This window comes from Coenobita brevimanus, chromosome 59 (assembly GCF_032717465.1).
Source record: "Coenobita brevimanus isolate Jiangsu-jjx chromosome 59, ASM3271746v2, whole genome shotgun sequence".
In the NCBI taxonomy this organism is placed as follows: domain Eukaryota; kingdom Metazoa; phylum Arthropoda; class Malacostraca; order Decapoda; family Coenobitidae; genus Coenobita; species Coenobita brevimanus.
The window spans coordinates 3,517,888-3,537,733 of record NC_137012.1 but is presented as its reverse complement, the minus strand read 5'-3'; the positions used below and the strand labels follow the sequence as shown (position 1 = coordinate 3,537,733).

The 19,846-nt window shown below is 41.3% G+C and overlaps 1 pseudogene; it reads right to left on the bottom strand.

Annotated features, from left to right (window-relative positions):
* Positions 1-960: 960 nt before the first annotated feature.
* Positions 961-1,079, bottom strand: LOC145402989 (5S ribosomal RNA; annotated as a pseudogene).
* Positions 1,080-19,846: the final 18,767 nt, after the last annotated feature.

Sequence of the window (19,846 nt, the reverse complement as noted above, 5' to 3'; positions counted from 1 at the left end):
ACCTGTCTACCTATTTGCTTGATTTCCCACTTACAGACCTGAATACCCAAGTAACTACCTACCTACAACTAGACCTACTAACCTAAAGACCTACCTTTCATGAGACCTACTTACATTCTTGCTACGTTGCTTATTGTACAACTAGTTCTGCCATCTCACCTTTTTTTTTTTTTTTAAATAACAGAACAGAGGAAGGAAAAACAAATGAATAAAAAATAAAAAAAATCCATGCACCAGATTATTGGTGTCCGCTGTTTATAAAATATCTGTAACAGTTAGACTTGAACAGCAGTAGGTTGAAGTCTGGAGGGAAACAACTCTGGGGAAGCGAGTTCCAGAGAGATGCAGTTCGGGGAATGAAAGAATTCTGACAGGCAGAAGTTCTGCAGTATGGCTGAGTGACATTCCAGTCATGAGCGCTGCCAGCTGCCCGTGTAGCACGAGGGAAGGCATGGAGAGGTGGCACCATGGACGCAACTTCGACTGAGCATTTGCTGTAGAAATATCTGTAAAATAACGCAAGGGAGGCAACATTCCTTCTTACTTGTAGGGGAGGTAGTTTATTAGTAATAGCAGGGTTATTAATAATTCTAACAGCCTTGTTCTGAATTTTTGTCTACTTGTTTTAATGCAACCTCTCCACATCCGCTCCACAAGGGTGAGCAGTATTCAAGCTGAGAGTGCACGTGACTCTTATACATGATAATTAACTGCTCGTCAGTGAAGAAGTTACGGACTCTGTACAATAATCCAAGTTTCTTTGAGGTGGTTTTAGAAAGTGATCTGACATGAGAGGTCCAGCTGAGGGCATTGTTAAGCAAGACGCCGAGAATTTCAATTCATTTTTCATTCATTCATCGCCAGACGCCATGTATCCCAGACAGGGTGGCCAAGGGCTTAGAGTTAATTGTTTTACAGGGAGGGGCACTAATCCTTCACCAACCCCACTTGACGTAGGGATGCCAACAGCATCTGGTGTTCCCAGGCGGTCACCCATCCAAGTACTAACCAGACCCAACGTTGCTTAACTTCGCTGATCGGACGGGAAGCGGTGTACTCAACGTGGTATGAGAATTTCAATACTTTTGGAAATGGGAATATTTGTAGCACTGAAGGTAACATACGATTCTGGCAATATCTGCCTATTAGTAAATTGTATGTATTTAGTTTTACTAGCATTAAATGAGACAAGGTTGTTTTGTCCCCATTCACTGATCGTGGATAAGTCTTGATTTAAAGAGATGGCTGTACTGAGGTGAGAGTTAGAGATATCGGACTTTGCAAATGAATGTCTGAGTGTGAATGAACTATGAAGTGTTGAGTCACCTGCATATGAATGGATGGGATTGTGGGTGACAGATAAGAGATCATTAATATGAACGAGGAACAGGGTTGGTGCCAGAACTGATCCCTGCAGCACGCCGGCGTTAACTGAGTGGAAAGTGGAATATACATCATCTACTTTTACTCTTATTTTTCTATTGCTGAGATATGAGGAAATCAAAGGAACAAAAGAGTTTAGCTACCTTCATGCCTGTCTACCTCCCTGCCATGTGTTCTTCCTGTCTACATATTAACCTACACATCATGAACTGTGCTTTTTTACCTAAAAAAAAAAAAAAAAAACTAACTACCTATTTATATTACTGCCACGAGACCTACTAATTTGTCTCCTTACCTACCTTCCTACATACACCTGTCTACATACCTATTTTCCTATTTATCTACCTGTTTACCTCCCTACCTTCCTGCTCGTATACGTACCTCTTTACCTACCTACCTTCCTGCTTGTGTACGTACCTGTTTACCTACCTAGCTTCCTGTGCCTATCTTTCTACGTATTTGCCTGTATATCTACCTTCTTTCCTATCGACCTACCGGTTTACCTGCCTGCCTACCTACCTACCTACCACAAGTTATGGTTACCTTTCCTAATGCCAGGTACTGGAAGGGTTTTTTCCTCTCCGTCTCCTTGACTATACTTACGTAATTGATGAAGTTTTTTTCCGGTCAGTAATTTCGTGTAGCTCGCTGTAACAGGGCGATCAATAGATGTAAAAAAACATATATTCAAAGCAAGCTGTTTGTGTTGTTGCTTAACCCTGGACTGTTTGGTTGAGCAGATCCGTTGAACTCAGGTAAGACACTGCTTCTGTGGGGCCGGCCTACAGGTACAGTATATACAGCTCATACACAGTGTAGAGATCCCACGCCCACTTGTGGTAGACAGCACCTCACCCCGGGCGGACCAGGATAGGACTAGAGTCCTTCCCACGGCGAAGGGCATGAAAATATGAGGAAGTTTGGCTCCCGTGTGCACGCTGCAGCTGCATCGCTCCATGCCACCTACCTTACGGCTGCCAATCCCGGCCCGAGATGAACTTTGATGAACGCATTCCTGATCGATATGAAGCTAAATCCCGGAAGGAATGTCGGCCTGCCTGCGGACGTGGAGGGTATGTGTGTGTATGGGGGGGGGGTTGCCTTGGTTAGCACATTCAGCTTGCAAAACAAAACTGACTTTACAAAATGTTCCCATCAATGGAAGGTCCGCTGGGGAAATTGTGTTGAGTAGCAAATGGCATATTTTGAAAGAGATTAAAGTATGAACTCAGTAAGTTTATTGCTATATATATATTTATATATATTCTTTTTTACCAGCTAAAGGTCGGATACTTTTCAAACAGACCTCGTATATCCATAAAAATAACTATATCCTGATAGTTTTTATGATAGTAATGGATGCAACCCGCAGGCTTATATGAACGTGAACCCAGTGGACTGCAGGCTGAAGTTGGCCTCCTCCTGCAGTCCATCCTCCTTTTGGGGGATTGGGAGGAAGCTACGGGACGTTTGTATAACAAGGCAGCAGAGCAGCTCGGTTTCTTTGGTGCCACCACATGAAGACGTCCCATTCCAGCACCAGACTATAAATACTTAAAAAAAAGAGAAAACTGGCTGTTCGTAAAGGGATTAAATTATACCGAGTCTCATTAAGCCTGATGAAGTTTGGATCGGATAAATTCTGTTGCTCAAGCTTAATTGTAATTATCTAATTCCAGGAGAGGCAGACAATCTCTTTGTCTCAGATGCCTTTCATGTGTGTGTGTGTGTGTGTGTGTTTAAATTAAAGGAAATCCTGACTCCTGTTGTGTGTGATGTTTAACGTGAGTCAGGTTAGCCAGTGTATTAGATATACTCTTGAGATAACTATAATATAGGGATATAGTATGGTTCTCTTTTCTAATTAACACCAGACGATTTTGTTCAGCCGAGAGTGGTCCAGTGAAGCCTGAGAGTGTTGATACTGGTACCACTGTGGCTTGATAGGGACAACTTTATATTCTATGTACTTTAAATTGGTTTAAAACTGCCCTATTTTGAGATCTAAACTGTAGGTACAAGTCATCTTTGGATTATAATGCTAATATCGAAGCAGTGCTGTGTCAACAATGTAGGGCCTTAGTATTGTGTTTCCAAGTCATTCATCCATCCATCCATCATTCAGTCCTACGTTGCCCCATGAGGAGCATAGGAGCTCGGGGCTAGGCAGTTGGTCCTGACATTTAAGATGACAGTGACCAGCCTCACTCATCCCTGAGTGGCGTTACATGAGCAATAAACCCCAACCAACCCTCGGATATAAACCTTTACCGGCTCAATCAGATCGGAGCACAATAATTGCCCACCAAACCACCAGGCGCCAAAATTTGTTTATATGGGTACCACCCAGGGTAGTAAATGGTTTCCTGGTGTACAGGAAACCATTTGGCTTGTCACTCAGTGTAGAGTCACCCATAGGCAGAAGGAAGAGGAAAGAATGAAGGAACGAAAGACAGAAGAGAGAGTGTAAAGTCACCCATTGGCAGAAATTCATGTACGTAAAAGAACCTGCAAAAAGGAGAGCATCTGGGCCAAGTTAAGTAAAATAACTATTGTTTTCTATTCCAGTTTAACCCGCCGCGTACCGTCAACGTGTATACTAGTTGCAACGTTTTGTCACTCTCAGTCCTGACGACGTGTTTACACGTTTTGCAATTGCGAGGTCTGTCATTTACACAGTTTTCAAGTTTCACAGGTGATTTTTGATAGGCATGTGAGGGAGATCTTGCTCTACCTACCACCAGGCAGGGACACTGCCTGACCCCGTGTGACCCCCCGACCCCCCCTGCACGCCATTTTCTCGGCAACTCACCTGTTAGCAGTGTCCTGGCCTGTAAAGACATGTCGCGCCAAGGTCTCTCTGATGACGAATTCAAGACAAGAGTGATTCCCCAATCGATGACGATGTGGAGGACAATGATTACCTGGCACAGGAGGAAGAAACAAGCAGAAGTGATGAGGAGGTAACGTTGCCAAGGAAGGTGCGGTACGTTGATATGTTTGGTGAGTGAAAAACTCTTATATCGCTTATATTTGTGTATAAAAACCAATATATTCTTGTACTAAGTATAAATTCGTACCCAAATAAGTAAATATCTACCTATTCTGAGTGGTTTAGAATAGTTACCTCTTCCATAGAAAACGTCTTCTATGGAGTGGGGCTTTAGAAAAGACGGTACCAGGTGAGGGGATGGTCACCTGTACAGGGCACTTCTAAGCTCAGGTGAGCACTTTCTCTCTGAATTTTCGGTGTTTCTCATAAAAAGGGGAGGTTTTAGCCTCCCCAAAAATCTTCTTGAAAATCTGCTGGGATTGGGGGGGAGGTCAATGCTGAAAAATCTGCCGGTACGCAGTGGGTTAAGGCAAATAATTTTATTAAGGTAGGCGTGGGTCATAAGAGCCTGTGACTGACGATATATAAAAATACCTGTCTCACGTTTCCAGTCCTATGGGTCATTTATCTTCAGTTGGTGGAGGATATCGTGCTTCTACTGCTTATTTCCTGTAGATCAGTGGCAGAATTAGACAATCCAATGGCTCTACATCCTTTCCATATTCTAGTGATAATCTATTATTACAACTCAGTATTCCATATTGGAAGAAGGCAGTTATGCGCCCAGTAGAAGTCAAGAGATATGTCAAACCATTTATATTTATTTATTTAGTTATTTATTTGTTTAGCATTCAGTAAAAGTCCCAACACTCCCGGAACAAGCAGGAACGATACAGCAGGCATCAATTGTCGTGTCCCCTCTCATATTGCATAGCTACAAATGCAAATATAGTAAGGAGACACGATACGAGAGAGAGAGAGAGAGAGCGAGAGAGAGAGAGAGCAGTTCTAATCTAATATTTCATTTTGCCATCAAAACTTTCTTCCCTTGCTAAATTCATATATTGAGAAATATTAAAAAATAATTCGATTTCAGCCCTGCAGTTAAAAGTTAAAGTTGTAGTAATCTGGTTTGTTGTGATGGTTAGCACGTTGACCTCGTGACTAGAAAGATCCAAGTTCGATTTCTCAGGGCGACAGGACACATAGACAAAGGGTGGTAGTCTAGTGCGGTTAGGAAGTTTGGAAACACCTCTTCCTTACCGGTTTATTTCCGATTCCGCTTTGTTACAGTGTTCTTGCATATTTTTCATGTAATCTATGTCGACTTTAAAAAGACAGAAGGAACAAAAAAGAGGATATTAACAGTTTTGAGAAATAAATCTCCAGAGATGTGGCATTCATGCAATCTATATCGACATTAAAAGATATAAGAAGCAAAAGCGGATATTAATGGGTAAATTTGATAAATAAATAGTTAAAGTAGAGGTGCTCGGGAGCCTCCTTACCCGACCAGAATACGGGCCACATTTCGTTTTCCATTTTTCGTCCTTGTTCATCCAGCAATACAAATAGGGACCTGGATGTAACATCAACAGCTCCGGGTCGTATTCAAGGGGAAGCGCGAGCTGTAGAAGAAACTGAATGTTCTAATGTAATGACCCTCGTGTGGTCGATTGTTGTCGTTCTGTGCCGTCTTTTTTTTTTGTATGTTATTTTCGTAATAAAAAGTCTTCATTAAGGAAGTTGATTATGGAGGAGTAAATGAATGGAAATGGAGCCTGAGTAATTAACCCCACCTGGAAAGTTGGAGCAGGTTATGCATTCATTCATGTTTCTCTGTCTTATATTATCAGTTTGTGTGCAAAGTATCTCAAAAACTTCTGGATTTCATTCAAGTCTGGTGTTTAGGTTGGCAGCGGGTCAGAGAAGATTTTGTGGTGGATTCAGATCCGGATGCAGGAAATCATAAATTCTGTGGCGTTTGTGGAGGTAGGAGCTTTCAGAAAATGTATAACAGGCCAAGGGAAGACTATAGAATTAACTGACAATGAGAGACCGTAAAAGTACTCGTCTGGTAGGAAAGATGAATTACTATACTATATCGTAAATTTTATATGCGTTGGCGGAGGTACGTGCTCCCTGAAGACTTTCTAGTTTAATTATTTCCTGTCTGGATAATTTAGATATTCAGCACCAGCTGACTATAGATTATTTTATTTTGTAGAGCAAGTGAGAGAGAGAGAGAGAGAGAGAGAGAGAGAGAGAGAAAATAACACCCATCTTACCATTTTTGTAGCCTTTCATTTTTCTCTTGTGCATAATGCCTGAATTTGTTACTGCCAGGGCCATAGCCAGGATGTGTGAAGGGGAGAGGGGAGGTGGGGAGAGAGAAAGAAGAGGAGGGGAAAATGGCAAAATCGAGGGAAGGAAATAGATGAGAGAAAGAAAAGTGAGAAGAGGAGAGAGGAAAGGATGAAAAGAAGTAGGGGGAAGTTGAAGGAAGAGAGAAGAGATGAGAGGGGTAGAAAGGAGTTGGGTGGAGAGAGAGAGAGAGAGAGAGAGAGAGAGAGAGAGATGAGAAAAGCAAACACAGGTAAATTATGGAACGAGGGAAATATTCATAGTTTCAGTGGGGCACAGTAGCCAAATATTCGCGAATTTTACACCCTGAAATTCTGTATACAGGGTGGTACGTAAATAGCGCTCCACTAGTAACTCATCTGCCAGTATCATATTTGTCGTGGGGATGGATCAGTCTGCTGGTGTGGGCGTGGGTAGTACATTGGGAGTAGGAAATAAATAGATGATGCAGGATTGACACTGATAACCCTTACTGAGCCGTCCCAGCCACACACGAGACACCGACCAGAGGAATGGAAGAGTGGCGTTATATATGGACCACCCTGGCTAATTTTTACCATACACAAGTTGCCGTTGACTGACTTTTATTGCACATCGTTTTGTTTTCATATTTTATCACTTTAATATTGACTGATATGATCATGGAGTGTTTGGTAGCTGTATGGGTGAAAAAAAAATTGTATAAGCACACACACACACAAACACACACAGATGATTAGGGTTGTGAGACTGACTCAGGATTCCGGGTGCTTGATTGGTCTGTGAATGGTTGTGTTGCTTCTGGCCTTTGGATTGAAGGTGCTCACATTTTCTCACATTTTCTCACTTTCTCTGTCCTTGTTCCTGCATCTCATCGTATACCTTTGACTGGAGGTGGTCACATATTCTCACATATTCTCTTTCTCTGTCCTTGTTTCTGCATCTCGTCGCATCCCGCCTTTATACACTCAGGCTCCTATGACTCACTCGGCTGAATATATTGTGACAGACTGAGGCTCCTATGACTCACTCGGCTGAATATATTGTGACAGACTGAGGCTCCTATGACTCACTCTTGGATGAATGATAAGGTCAGATGATAGCTGGGAAGGAATACCAGAGTTGTCCCGACCATGACAGGATCAATGGTAGCAGTATCAACACTCTAAGGCTCCTACGACTCACTATCAGCTGTATAAAATCGTCTGTCCTTAGCTGGAATGGACAGCAATAGAAGACGCGACCATCAGAATTAATAGTAACCCAGTATCAGCACTCTCAGGCTCCTATGACCCACTCAGCTGGGTAAAATCGTCTATCCTTAGGTGGAATAGAAAGGAATAGAAGACGCGGCCACGAGAATGAATACTACCACAGCATCAGCACTCACGGGCTCCTGTCACTCAAAATCAGCTGAATAAAATCGTCTGGGGTCGGCTGTAATTTAACTGGTGGCTACAACTCAGTGACGTCACGAATGTAAACAAAACAGGCGAACAAGCACACTTAATGGCGCCTCGTTAGCTTATACCATAACGACCCGAAAATAAAACACACTGGCGGTATTGTGTTGGAGGGAGAGAGAGAGAGAGAGAGAGAGAGAGAGAGGTGTAGGTATTGGTGTGAGCGTGGTTTTGTGTGTGTGTGTGTGTGTGTGTGTGTGTGTGTGTGTGTGTGTGTGTGTATAGCTGAATAAAATCGTCAGGAGTTAGCTGGCAAGGAGTACTAGAGTTTTCCCGACAATGAGAGTGGGTCGGGGTTAATGATGCAGAAATAAACACTGCGGCTTCTATGACTCACCTGAAGGCAATTACCTGGCGTTGGATGAATTAGAGTATCGTGAGAGGGTTATTGAACTCAGTATTAACACTCTCAGGCTCCTGTGACTCTCAGCTGAATAAAATCGTCAGGCGTTAACTGGAAGGGAAACGAACTGTCCAGAATTTCAGAGGGTTAAGTTGTTGATAAGATGATAAAAATTTACACATTTAAGTAAGCTAAAAAAAAAAAAAAAAAAGTAATGCAGGGTTTTGAATGCTTGGCAGCGTGGTAAGGACTAAGGCTTGTATTTCCGTCGATTAAGGAAGCTCCCTAACACCTTTTACTCAGCTATTTATTTTGCACAATACACTGTTGTCTTGTTCTTTCATATATATCGTTTTCGTTTTTAAAGGCTCCAACATGCTTGCATGTGTCGGCCTTGGTCACCTAATGGCGGCTCTCCACGCTGCACGATCCATTGCAGCCTCCCTGTTCAGTCCCTTAACCCTAAGGTCACACTTAATGACCTCGTCCCATGTCTTTCTCGGTCTACCCCTCATAACCCCACCCCCAATATCAACACTTCTCACCTTCCTCACCCAATTATCATCCCCCATCCTCTCCACATGTCCAAACCACCTCAATCTACCTCTCCTCATCACAACACCAATACACTCCAGTCCCATCCTACCTCTCAACTCTTCCACTGTAAACCCAGCCCCTCCAGGCCTTGGACGCAGGGACGCACTGCACATCCACCTAATCATTGTCATTTCTGTACGTCTGAGCCGGCGAATGTCTTCCTCCTTCACTGCCCAGGTCTCACTGCCATACAGCATTACACTCCTAACACACGCTGCATACAAAGACCCCTTAGCACGTAGGGAGAGCCCCCTATATATATATATATATATATATATATATATATATATATATATATATATATATATATATATATATATATATACATATATATATATATATATATATATATATATATATATATATATATATATATGCCTATGATGCTCCTATACTCTATATAAGTAACGTACAAAATTATATTAACCAGGCGGTAGCTTAGTCGGTAGAGAGGTGGCCTGCAGGCCTACCAGACCCAGGTTCAAATCCCCGCTGGGGCAGGGAACAGTTTAAGGATTTGAATTTAATAAAAGTAGAGTTTACTTATCTACCAGAAGACCCGCTGACATGTAGAAAAAATACTCCCGCTAATACCAATACACCAGTCCTGTCTGAGACAGCCCTAGCATGTATTCAGTATGGACGGTGGATGTTAGCGCCGAAGTGGTGTCATGTAGAGGTGTATGGGTGTCATGTAGAGGTGTATGGTATGCAGGAGGACTACTGATCCTTGGGAGCAGGCTGTGAAGCCTATGCCCAGAGTCGGACACATAAGAAAAAAAAAAAACGCTAAGGAAGAGGTGCTAGGGAGCCTGGTTAACCGACGAGAATACAAACTTATGTAATAGCAATACAGTAGACCAATTACAAAAGTGATTACTGAAGACTATCTGATGTCTCCAAACAGAAAACTCTCCCCAAGGCTGAATCAAATAGGTTGGAAACAACTGAAATCTATGTCTCTCTATCTACCTGTCTATCAGTCTGTCTGTCTATCTATCTGTCTATAAAAGCCGCCTTGTTTTTGTTTGTTTGTTTGTCTTTCAATCACGCCCAAACCAAGGGCTAACGACCCCCAGACCCATATATATTCTGAATCAGGGTGACCCAAGGATGGTTTTAAGGGGGTCAATTTTCAGATCAGGTTCATTTGAGGTCACCGGTAGAATGTTCACCTTTTTTGCCCGGGCAACGCCGGGTACTCCAGCAGCCCAATTTTTGGCATGGAGACTCACTTGACCTCCAGTTCGGGCATAGGCTTCTTGAGGTCTACCTAAGAGGTCATTTAAGGTCACCGGAAGGAGGTCATTTACGATCACAGAGTAGTAAATAAATGTTTACAAATACTATGCGTTAATCTGCAAAAGCTGATACACAAAGTTCCTGGACCTCTTATTGTCCCTCTTAAAAAGCATAAGAGGTACATGGTCTTGCTGGAGTAGAAAGATAGAACCAGAACAAATAGCATTTGAGTGTTTGCTTTTTTGGCCCGGTGACGCCGGACACTCTTGCTAGTGTGTGTGTGTGTGTGTGTGTGTGTGTGTGTGTGTGTGTGTGTGTGTGTGTGTGTGTATGTGTGTGTGTGTGTGTGTGTGTGTGTGTGTGTATGTATGTGTGTGTGTGTGTGTGTGTGTGTATATATATATATATATATATATATATATATATATATATATATATATATATATATATATATATATATATTGTTACATAGCCTATGATTTCATCATCCTTTGTATAATTCTAACGTACAGTATGCTGCATGTTTGATCACGATTCGCCTCGTGGCTTCCATAGTGACCAGGCTAGCGTGTTTTACCTCACTCCCCCCTTCTCTCCCTTATAGTAGAGTAAGTCGTTCTTTCTGTTGTTCAGAGCAGGAGTGTCAACTCTTTGTCCCCTATGGCTTCATTTGCGTGTCCTTCTTACAAGTTCTATCAAGCTCTGCCGGCCCCTATATAATGAGCTCAGTCTCGGCATTATTGCTACCTAGATCTACTCCTCATTTTGTTCACATCTCTGTCCTCCCCTGTACAGTTGTTATTATTTTTGTGAGTGCTCAGGAAGTCTCCAACCATCTAGCTGCTGTGTAATTTGAGTATAAGTGTTATTACATTTTTTCTTGTACTGTATAGCATAAGGCGTTAATTCGTAGGCCTGGTTAGGTTTTTGTGATTAATGTAAAGTTTTCCTGTCAGCCAGTAGTAATAATATTTTGTAGCTGTAATAATATATCTTGCTTTAACTGAGCATTATCCGATTTTCTCATTTTATCAGGGCTGTCTTAGATAAATTTACTCTTTGCTAATTTTGTGTTAGTAGAGGCTATTGCAGTTAACCATATATTTAACCTGTTTTTTGCCATTACATTATCCTTATGAGTCCTGAATGTTTAGTTGTTAGTTTGAGCAATAAATTTTAACTTGTAATTTTACCTAACTCTTTTGTTTTGAACCTGGAACTTTGCGAGACAGTAGTGATTTTAGTTCTCACTTGAAGTGTTCATTATCTCTCTCTGTTCCGTAACATAAATTTGGCGACTTCGCCAGGATCTTCAGGATATTATCATAAGGATATTGCTTGATATTTTGTGACTGTGATTTATTCTTGATGTCTACTATTACTACTCTTGATGATGCCAAAGATTTTTTGTCAAATGTGCAAACAGTGTGTGATGTAGAAAACAGAACAAAGAACGAACTTAAGCTTGTTGCTCAACAATTGGGAATTGCTGTTCGCTCACATCATTCTAAAGATCAAATTGTTGACATGATTAATGAAAGCTTGTTTAATGTAACTCCTCCAGATGAGCAAACGCAGATTGAAATAGCTAAGTTACAGCTAGCCCTGCAGGAGGCTCGTGCTAAGGAGGCTGAGTTTCAGGCACAATATGAACTTGCTAGAATTCAGGCAGACCATGAGTATCGCATGAAACAAGGTGGAACTGGATCATCTAGCTCTGATGATTTTGATGTGGCTAAAAATGTTAAACTTGTCCCTCCTTTTAATGAATCTGATTTAACAAAGTATATTCAGTTGTTTGAGAGGGTAGCTACAGGTTTTAATTGGCCCAAAAAGTATTGGCCAGTACTCCTTCAATCTGTTCTCACCGGTAAAGTCAAGTAACTTATGCATCTTTGCCTCAGGATCAATCTGATAATTATGATGTAGTTAAGAGCTTGATTCTTAAGGCCTATGAGCTTGTTCCTGAAGCCTATAGAGTAAAATTTAGGACAACTTATAAGCAAGATAAGCAGTCACATGTTGAGTATGCAAAAATTAAAGAACATCTGTTAGAGCAGTGGTTATATTCTAAGAATATGGATTCTGATTTTGATAAATTTAAGCAGATGATTTTGCTGGAGGACTTCAAAAGATGTATTAATAAAGATGTAAGCCTATATCTTGATGAGAGAAGAATAGATAATTTGTCTGATGCTGCAGTTTTAGCTGATGAATATGTTCTCACTCACAAGAGATATTCTAAAGAAAAAAGGAAAGCTGAGAGTAAGTACATTGCCTCTACTCAGAGTACAGGTAACAGGAAAAAGAATAAAGATGATGTTTCTCAGGAAGTAAATACCAGCTCCACCTCTAGATTTCAGAAAAGTAAATGTACTTATTGTAGTAAGCTTGGTCATACTATGAAGAAATGTTTCAGGAGACAGTATGATGTGAACAAAAAGGAGTCTTTACATATTCAGTCAATTGGTCTAGTGTCCACCCTTGAGAGTTCCCAGAATTCTTTAACTGAGTTAACTGAACCTGCTTTGAGGGGTAAATTAAATTCTCATGATGGAGCTCCTCTTTTGAGCAGTAACGTGGGTGACACTCTCAAGAGTTCATGTGCTAATTTCCTGTCTGATGGTTTTGTCAGTCCTCTGGACAGTAATGACAGAAAATCAGTTAAAATATATCGTGATACAGGTGCTTGCCAATCCCTTATGCTGACCAGTGTTCTAGGCTCTAATGTTAATTCCTCTGATGAAACTGTAATCTTACAAGGTGTAGGGAATAATTACTTCTCTGTCCCTCTGTGCAGTGTGAATTTACAGACTGGTTTTGTTAATGGTTCCGTTATGGTTGGGTTGGTTGAGACACTCCCAATGTCAGGTGTAACTTTCTTACTTGGAAATGATATTGGTAGAAGTTAAGTGTGTCCAGCTCCTCAGTTGTCTAGTGAGCCAGTGACTGTGACCCAGGATTGTGATGTCCCTGACGTGTTCTCTGCATGTGCTGTCACTAGGGCTAAGTCTAAAGTTACTGGTGATTTAGAGGATAATGATGATGATGATGTTATCCTAGCTGACACTTTTCTTGCTAATTTGGACCACTCACCAGATGAGGCAGTACCCCGTAGTGTTGATAATTTGTCTCGTCAAGAGTTGGTTGAGTTGCAGGTTGCTGACCCTGAATTGAAAGGTCTAGCTAACTCTGCTTGCAGTGAGGAAGAGTCAGCTGGTGCTTCTACTTGTTATTATATAAAGTCAGCAGTACTTATGAGAATGTGGAGACCCCCAACAGCATCAGCCGACTGTGAATGGGAGGTTGTACATCAAGTTGTCATCCCTCGTGTTTGTAGGCAGGATATCATTAGAGTGGCTCATGATTCCAGTTTGGCACGACACCTTGGAGTGAGGAAGACTGTGGCACGCATTTTGAAACACTTCTACTGGCCAGGTATCTTCAGAGATGTTTCCTGGTATTGTGAGTCTTGTCACACCTGTCAAGTTGTGGGGAAGTGTAATCAGACCGAAAAGGTTGCACCTCTAGTTCCCATTCCTCCTTTTGAGGCGCCATTCACCCGTGTGTTGGTGGATATTGTGGGCCCTCTTCCTAAGACTTCTTCAGGATTTTGTTATGTGTTGACCCTGATTGATATGGCTACTCGTTATCCTGAAGCCATTACACTTAGAAATATCTCAGCAAAGAAAGTGGTTAAGGAAATGCTAGGGTTCTTCACAAACTTTCGTCTGCCCAAGGAGGTACAGTCAGACCGGGGAAGTAATTTCATGTCAAATATTTTCAAGCAGTCTCTAAAAGAGTTGGGCATCACCCAGATCACGTCTTCAGTTTACCATCCCCAGACCCAAGGAGCACTGGAGAGATATCATCAAACACTCAAATCGATGCTCAAGAAATACTGTTTGGAACATCAGAAAGACTGGGATAAAGGTCTTCCATTCGTGGTATTTGCCGCAAGAGAATCTCCAAATGAATCACTGGGCTTCTCACCCTTTGAACTACTGTTTGGCCATGAAGTAAGAGGACCCCTTAAGCTACTCAAGGAATACTGGCTGTCGGAGGAGGATGACGTCAACCTGCTGGAGTATGTGACGAAGTTCAAAGAACGGCTGTCCACTGCTTTACAGCTGGCGAGAGAGAATTTAGGAGCTGCTCAGGAGAAGATGAAGACTTGGTATGATAAGAAGTCCAGGTTACGCCACTTTCAGCCAGATCAGGTTTTGATTCTGCTACCGGTGCATGGGCAACCTCTTCAAGCCAAGTTTAGTGGTCCTTATTTCGTGGAGAAGAAACTCAGTGATGTCAACTATGTCATCACCACACCAGATCATAGAAAGAACAAGCAACTTTGTCACATCAACATGCTAAAGTTATATCACAGGCGGGACGAAAATAACCCAGTCTGCACTGTAGCTGTTCCACCCGAGTCTGCAAGTGAAGTTCTCCCATGCAGTATGAGCCTGAGTGATAGTTTGGGGAAGACTCCTGATATCATGAATGATCTCCAGACTAAGCTTTCTCATCTACCTCCCGAGGAAAGGCAGGAGTTTTCAGCATTACTGCAGGAGTACCTGCAAGTGTTCCGTGCCACTCCAGGAAGAACAACTGTGTTGATGAATGATGTTGATGTTGGAGATGCAAAGCCAATTAAACTGCCTCCTTACCGTGTGAACCCAGTGAAAGTTCCTCTCATCCAGAAGGAGCTTGGCTACCTGTTGGACCACAAGATGATTGAGCCCTGTCAGAGCGAGTGGAGTTCTCCTGTCACTCTAGTCCCTAAGCCAGGTGGGTCACAGCGGCTTTGCATCGACTACAGACGTGTTAATCAGATAACCAAAACAGACACTTACCCTCTCCCTCGCGTGGAAGATTGCATAGACAAGATGGGAAAGGCTAGGTACATAAATAAGTTTGATTTGTTAAAGGGATACTGGCAAGTACCTATGACTGAACGTGCTAGGGAGATCTCATGTTTTGTAACACTAGGAAAGACTTTTGCATGTTCTGTAATGCCATATGGTATGAAGAATGCACCAGCCACATTTCAGAAGCTCATGAATGTTGTAACAGAGGGTTTGACAGGGTGTGTTGTTTATATTGATGATGTATTAATCTTCAGTGACAACTGGAAAGATCACCTATGCCATGTCAGTAAATTTCTTGAGCGTTTGGTTCAGGCTAATCTTGTAGCTAATTTATCAAAGTGTGAGTTTGGTCAAGCTAAAGTTCAGTACCTTGGGTACGTAATTGGTGATGGACATGTTGCACCACCAGCAGCTAAGGTTCAGGTTATAAGTGATCTTCCCAGACCTAAAAGTAGGAAAGAGCTACAAAGATTTTTGGGAATGGTAGGTTATTCCAGGAGATTTGTTCTTAACTTTTCAATTCTTGTATCACCACTTACAGACCTACTGTAAAAGGGAGTTAAATTTGTCTGGACCAATAACTGTGAATCCTCTTTCAGCAAACTTAAAGCTATCCTATTAAGTCAGCCAGTGCTCGCTACTCCAAATTTTGCTAAGCCTTTTAAGATGGCTGTTGATGCAAGTGATACAGGAGCTGGGGCTGTTTTGCTGCAAGAGGATGATCAGGGTATTGAACACCCTGTATCTTATTACAGTAAAAAGTTCACTCCACCTCAAAAGAACTACTCAACTATTGAGAAAGAGCTTTTGGCCTTGATTTTGGGTTTACAGCATTTTTCATTTTATTTGTGTTCTGGTTTTGACCCCATAGTCATTTATACAGATCATAACCCACTGGAATTCCTTAGTAAGTTTAAAGATAAAAATTAGAGATTGACAAGACGGAGTCTACTTCTTCAGGAGTATTCATTAGACATACAGCATGTCAAGGGGAAAGAAAATGTTATTGCAGATTGCTTATCTAGACTTTAGACAGATTGTTTTAGAGTAATAAGAAATTTCCTTTTGTAAATTTCTTTTTCTTTTTTGTGGGGAGGTGTTACATAGCCTATGATTTCATCATCCTTTGTATAATTCTAACGTACAGTATGCTGCATGTTTGATCACGATTCGCCTCGTGGCTTCCATATTGACCAGGCTAGCGTGTTTTTACCTCACTCCCCCCTTCTCTCCCTTATAGTAGAGTAAGTCGTTCTTTCTGTTGTTCAGAGCAGGAGTGTCAACTCTTTGTCCCCTATGGCTTCATTTGCGCATCCTTCTGACAAGTTGTATCAAGCTCTGCCGGCCCCTATATAATGAGCTCAGTCTCTGCATTATTGCCACTTAGATCTACTCCTCATTTTGTTCACATCTCTGTCCTCCCCTATACAGTTATTATTTTTGTGAGTGCTCAGGAAGTCTCCAACCATCTAGCTGCTGTGTAATTTGAGTATAAGTGTTATTACATTTTTTCTTGTACTGTATAGCATAAGGCGTTAATTCGTAGGCCTGGTTAGGTTTTTGTGATTAATGTAAAGTTTTACTGTCAGCCAGTAGTAATAATATTTTGTAGCTGTAATAATATATCTTGCTTTAACTGAGCATTATCCGGTTTTCTCATTTTATCAGGGCTGACTTAGATAAATTTACTCTTGCTAATTTTGTGTTAATAGAGGCTATTGCAGTTAACCATATATTTAACCTGTTTTTTGCCATTACATTATCCTTATGAGTCCTGAATGTTTAGTTGTTAGTTTGAGCATTAAACTTTAACTTGTAATTTTACCTAACTCTTTTGTTTTGAACCTAGAACTTTGCGGGACAGTAGTGATTTTAGTTTTCACTTGAATTGTTCATTATCTCTCTCTCTTCCGCAAAAATATATATATATATATATATATATATATATATATATATATATATATATATATATATATAGATAGATAGATAGATAGATAGATAGATAGAGATATATTTTGCTTCTCTATGTCCTGCAACTGACTCAAAGAAATGAAAGCTTTAAAGCCCAGAAATTGAAGGTTATTTTCCCGATGACTGTAATACTCCACTGAAAGAATCTTATCCGAAAAAAAGGAAATCAAAGAGAAAGAGAGAGAGAGAGAGAGAGAGAGAGAGAGAGAGAGAGAGAGAGAGAGAGAGAGAGAGAGAGAGAGAGAGAGAGAGAGAGAGAGAGAGAGAGAGAGAGAGAGAGAGAGAGAGAGAGAGAGAACTTACTGTGGCTCTTCTGACTCAATATACTTAATAAAATCGTCTGGTGTTAGAAACCCAGAGTTGTCCCGACCATGTATAGGATAATACGTTAGGCAGAAGGGAGTATGGTGAAACTGAGACAGGAAGTAGCGTTTACCAGTACACTCATGTGAAATAGTACCTTGACAGGTGGTGGTTGTGATGGTGGAGGTGGTAGTTGCGTTAGTAGTTGTGGTAATAGTGGGTGTTTGTTTTGAATGTGATTATGGTGGTAGTTGTAATGGTAACTGGTGTTAACGAGACAGTGATGGTAGTGATTGTGGTGGTGGGTATGATGGTAGGTGTGGTGGTAATGAGACAGTAGTGGTAATGAGTAGTAGCGCACCTGGCACTACACCTGGCAGAGGGCAGCTCACCTCTTCCAAACAAGAAAGCGTCTCCAGAGCGGGGCTCGAACTCCTGTCACTTGGACTGGCAGTCGAGAGAGAAAGAGAGAGAGAGAGAGAGAGAGAGTGTGTGTGTGTGTGTGTGTGTGTGTGTGTGTGTGTGTGTGTGTGTGTGTGTGTGTGTGTGTGTGTGAATATAATAACTGAAAATCAGCCAATCATTTTTGAGAACAGTAAGTCAGAGGTCAAGGTCACTAGGTTATATCAAATTTTGGCCCATGTGTCTGTGTGTGAACAAAGTAAATAAAACAATTTTAATCTTATTTTACAGGGAAAGGTCAAAAGTGAAAGTCATAGGACTAATTTACATTAAACACGTTTGATATGCTTAGGACCACACTTGGTGGAAGGGTTAAGGGTCAGGCAAGGATGTCGTAGTCTGATTTAGACACCAGTCGGTTGACGGGCAAGTTCACAGGGCAAAGTCAGATGTTCTGCCCTTAGACCAACTGGTAGGCTTGGATGTTGCACTGTGTGAGTGCTCCTTGTTTGTTTTATTTTCATCAAGATAGGGAAATATCTCTCAATATGATGGTTAAGACTTTATAACATCTCCAGATCGAAAAGTCATCCAAAAATGCATAAAATCATACGTAGCTACGCCACTGGATCCAAGAGGGTAAAGATGTTGAGGCAGTCAGGTGTGCTATGGCACACCTAATGTCTGACTTGGCTCATATCTCTGACTGGGGTAAAAATAATCTGGTTGTTTTTAATGCATCTAAGACTCGGTTCTTACACCTATCAACCCATTAAGATCTTCCACAGGTATACCCACTAATGTTTAATAATATTCAACTTAATCCTGCATCATCCTTGAACATCCTTGGGGTTTCATTTACTCGGGACTTATCTTGGAAAGATCATATTACATCTCTTGTAAAATCTGCTTCCAAGAGATTGGGTGTGCTAAGCCGACTCCGTTCTTTCTTTACCCCTGCACAATTGTTGACTCTATACAGGGGTTTTTCCGCCCCTGTGTGGAGTACAACTCTCATGTGTGGGGAGGCTCCCCACGTATAGCTCTTCTCAATAGGGTGGTGTCAAAGGCTTTTCGTCTCATTAACTCTCCTCCTCTTACTGACTCCCTTCAACCTTTGTCTCTTCGCCGCACTGTTGCATCTTTATCTCTTTTCTATCGTTACTTTAATGGTCACTGCTCCTCTGAACTGTCTGCATGCATTCCTCCACCTCTACGACGGGCGCGTAGCACCCGCCTAGCAGCAAATTCTCATCCCTTTTCTGTCCAGCTCTCTGATGCAAGAGTTAACCGTTACTCCCAGTCCTTCATTTATGCAACAGGTCAACTCTGGAACTGTCTCCCTATGTCTGTATTTCCTGCTGCCTATGATCTCCAGTCTTTCAAACGCAGTGTGTCCAGGCATCTCGAAATGAATGGATCTTGAATTTGGCTCTTTCTTGTATTTTGTTTTTCTCTTGGAGAGAACTGTTATTGCGGGCTCATGGCCTTTGGTTCCTTCTTCCTCGAATAGAAAAAAAAAAAAAAAAAGTTCCTGACTATGTCTGAGAGTCAGCAATAAATAAAGCAGTAAATAAATACATACAAATAGAATGGGCACATTGAATCTCCCTCGTCACGTAAAAAGAGGATAAAAATACAGACATTTTTTCATCATTAATGGCACCACTAACATTTACAGCGTTAAGTGATAGATAGATAGATAGATAGATTGATGGATAGATTTAGTTGGATAGATAAACAGATAGATATAGATAGATGTAGAAAGATATGCTTGTACATATTTATTTATGTATGTATTTATTTATCCATTTATTTTATCTATCTATTTACCGTATTTATTTATATTATTTTTCTTTACCTTCACGACAATGCTGAGTTTAGGAAATGTTTCACTCACTCACTGATTCACACACACACACACACACACACACACACACACACACACACACAGGCCAACTGTAATCTCCCTCTTTGGTCTCCAATAAAATTCAAAACAGAACGTGGAAGGCAAATGGAATGAAAGTTGGTGGTGATTTTGGTGTTGCTGTTGGTGGTAATGGTGGCAGATGTGATAATGATGGTAGGTGTAGTAATG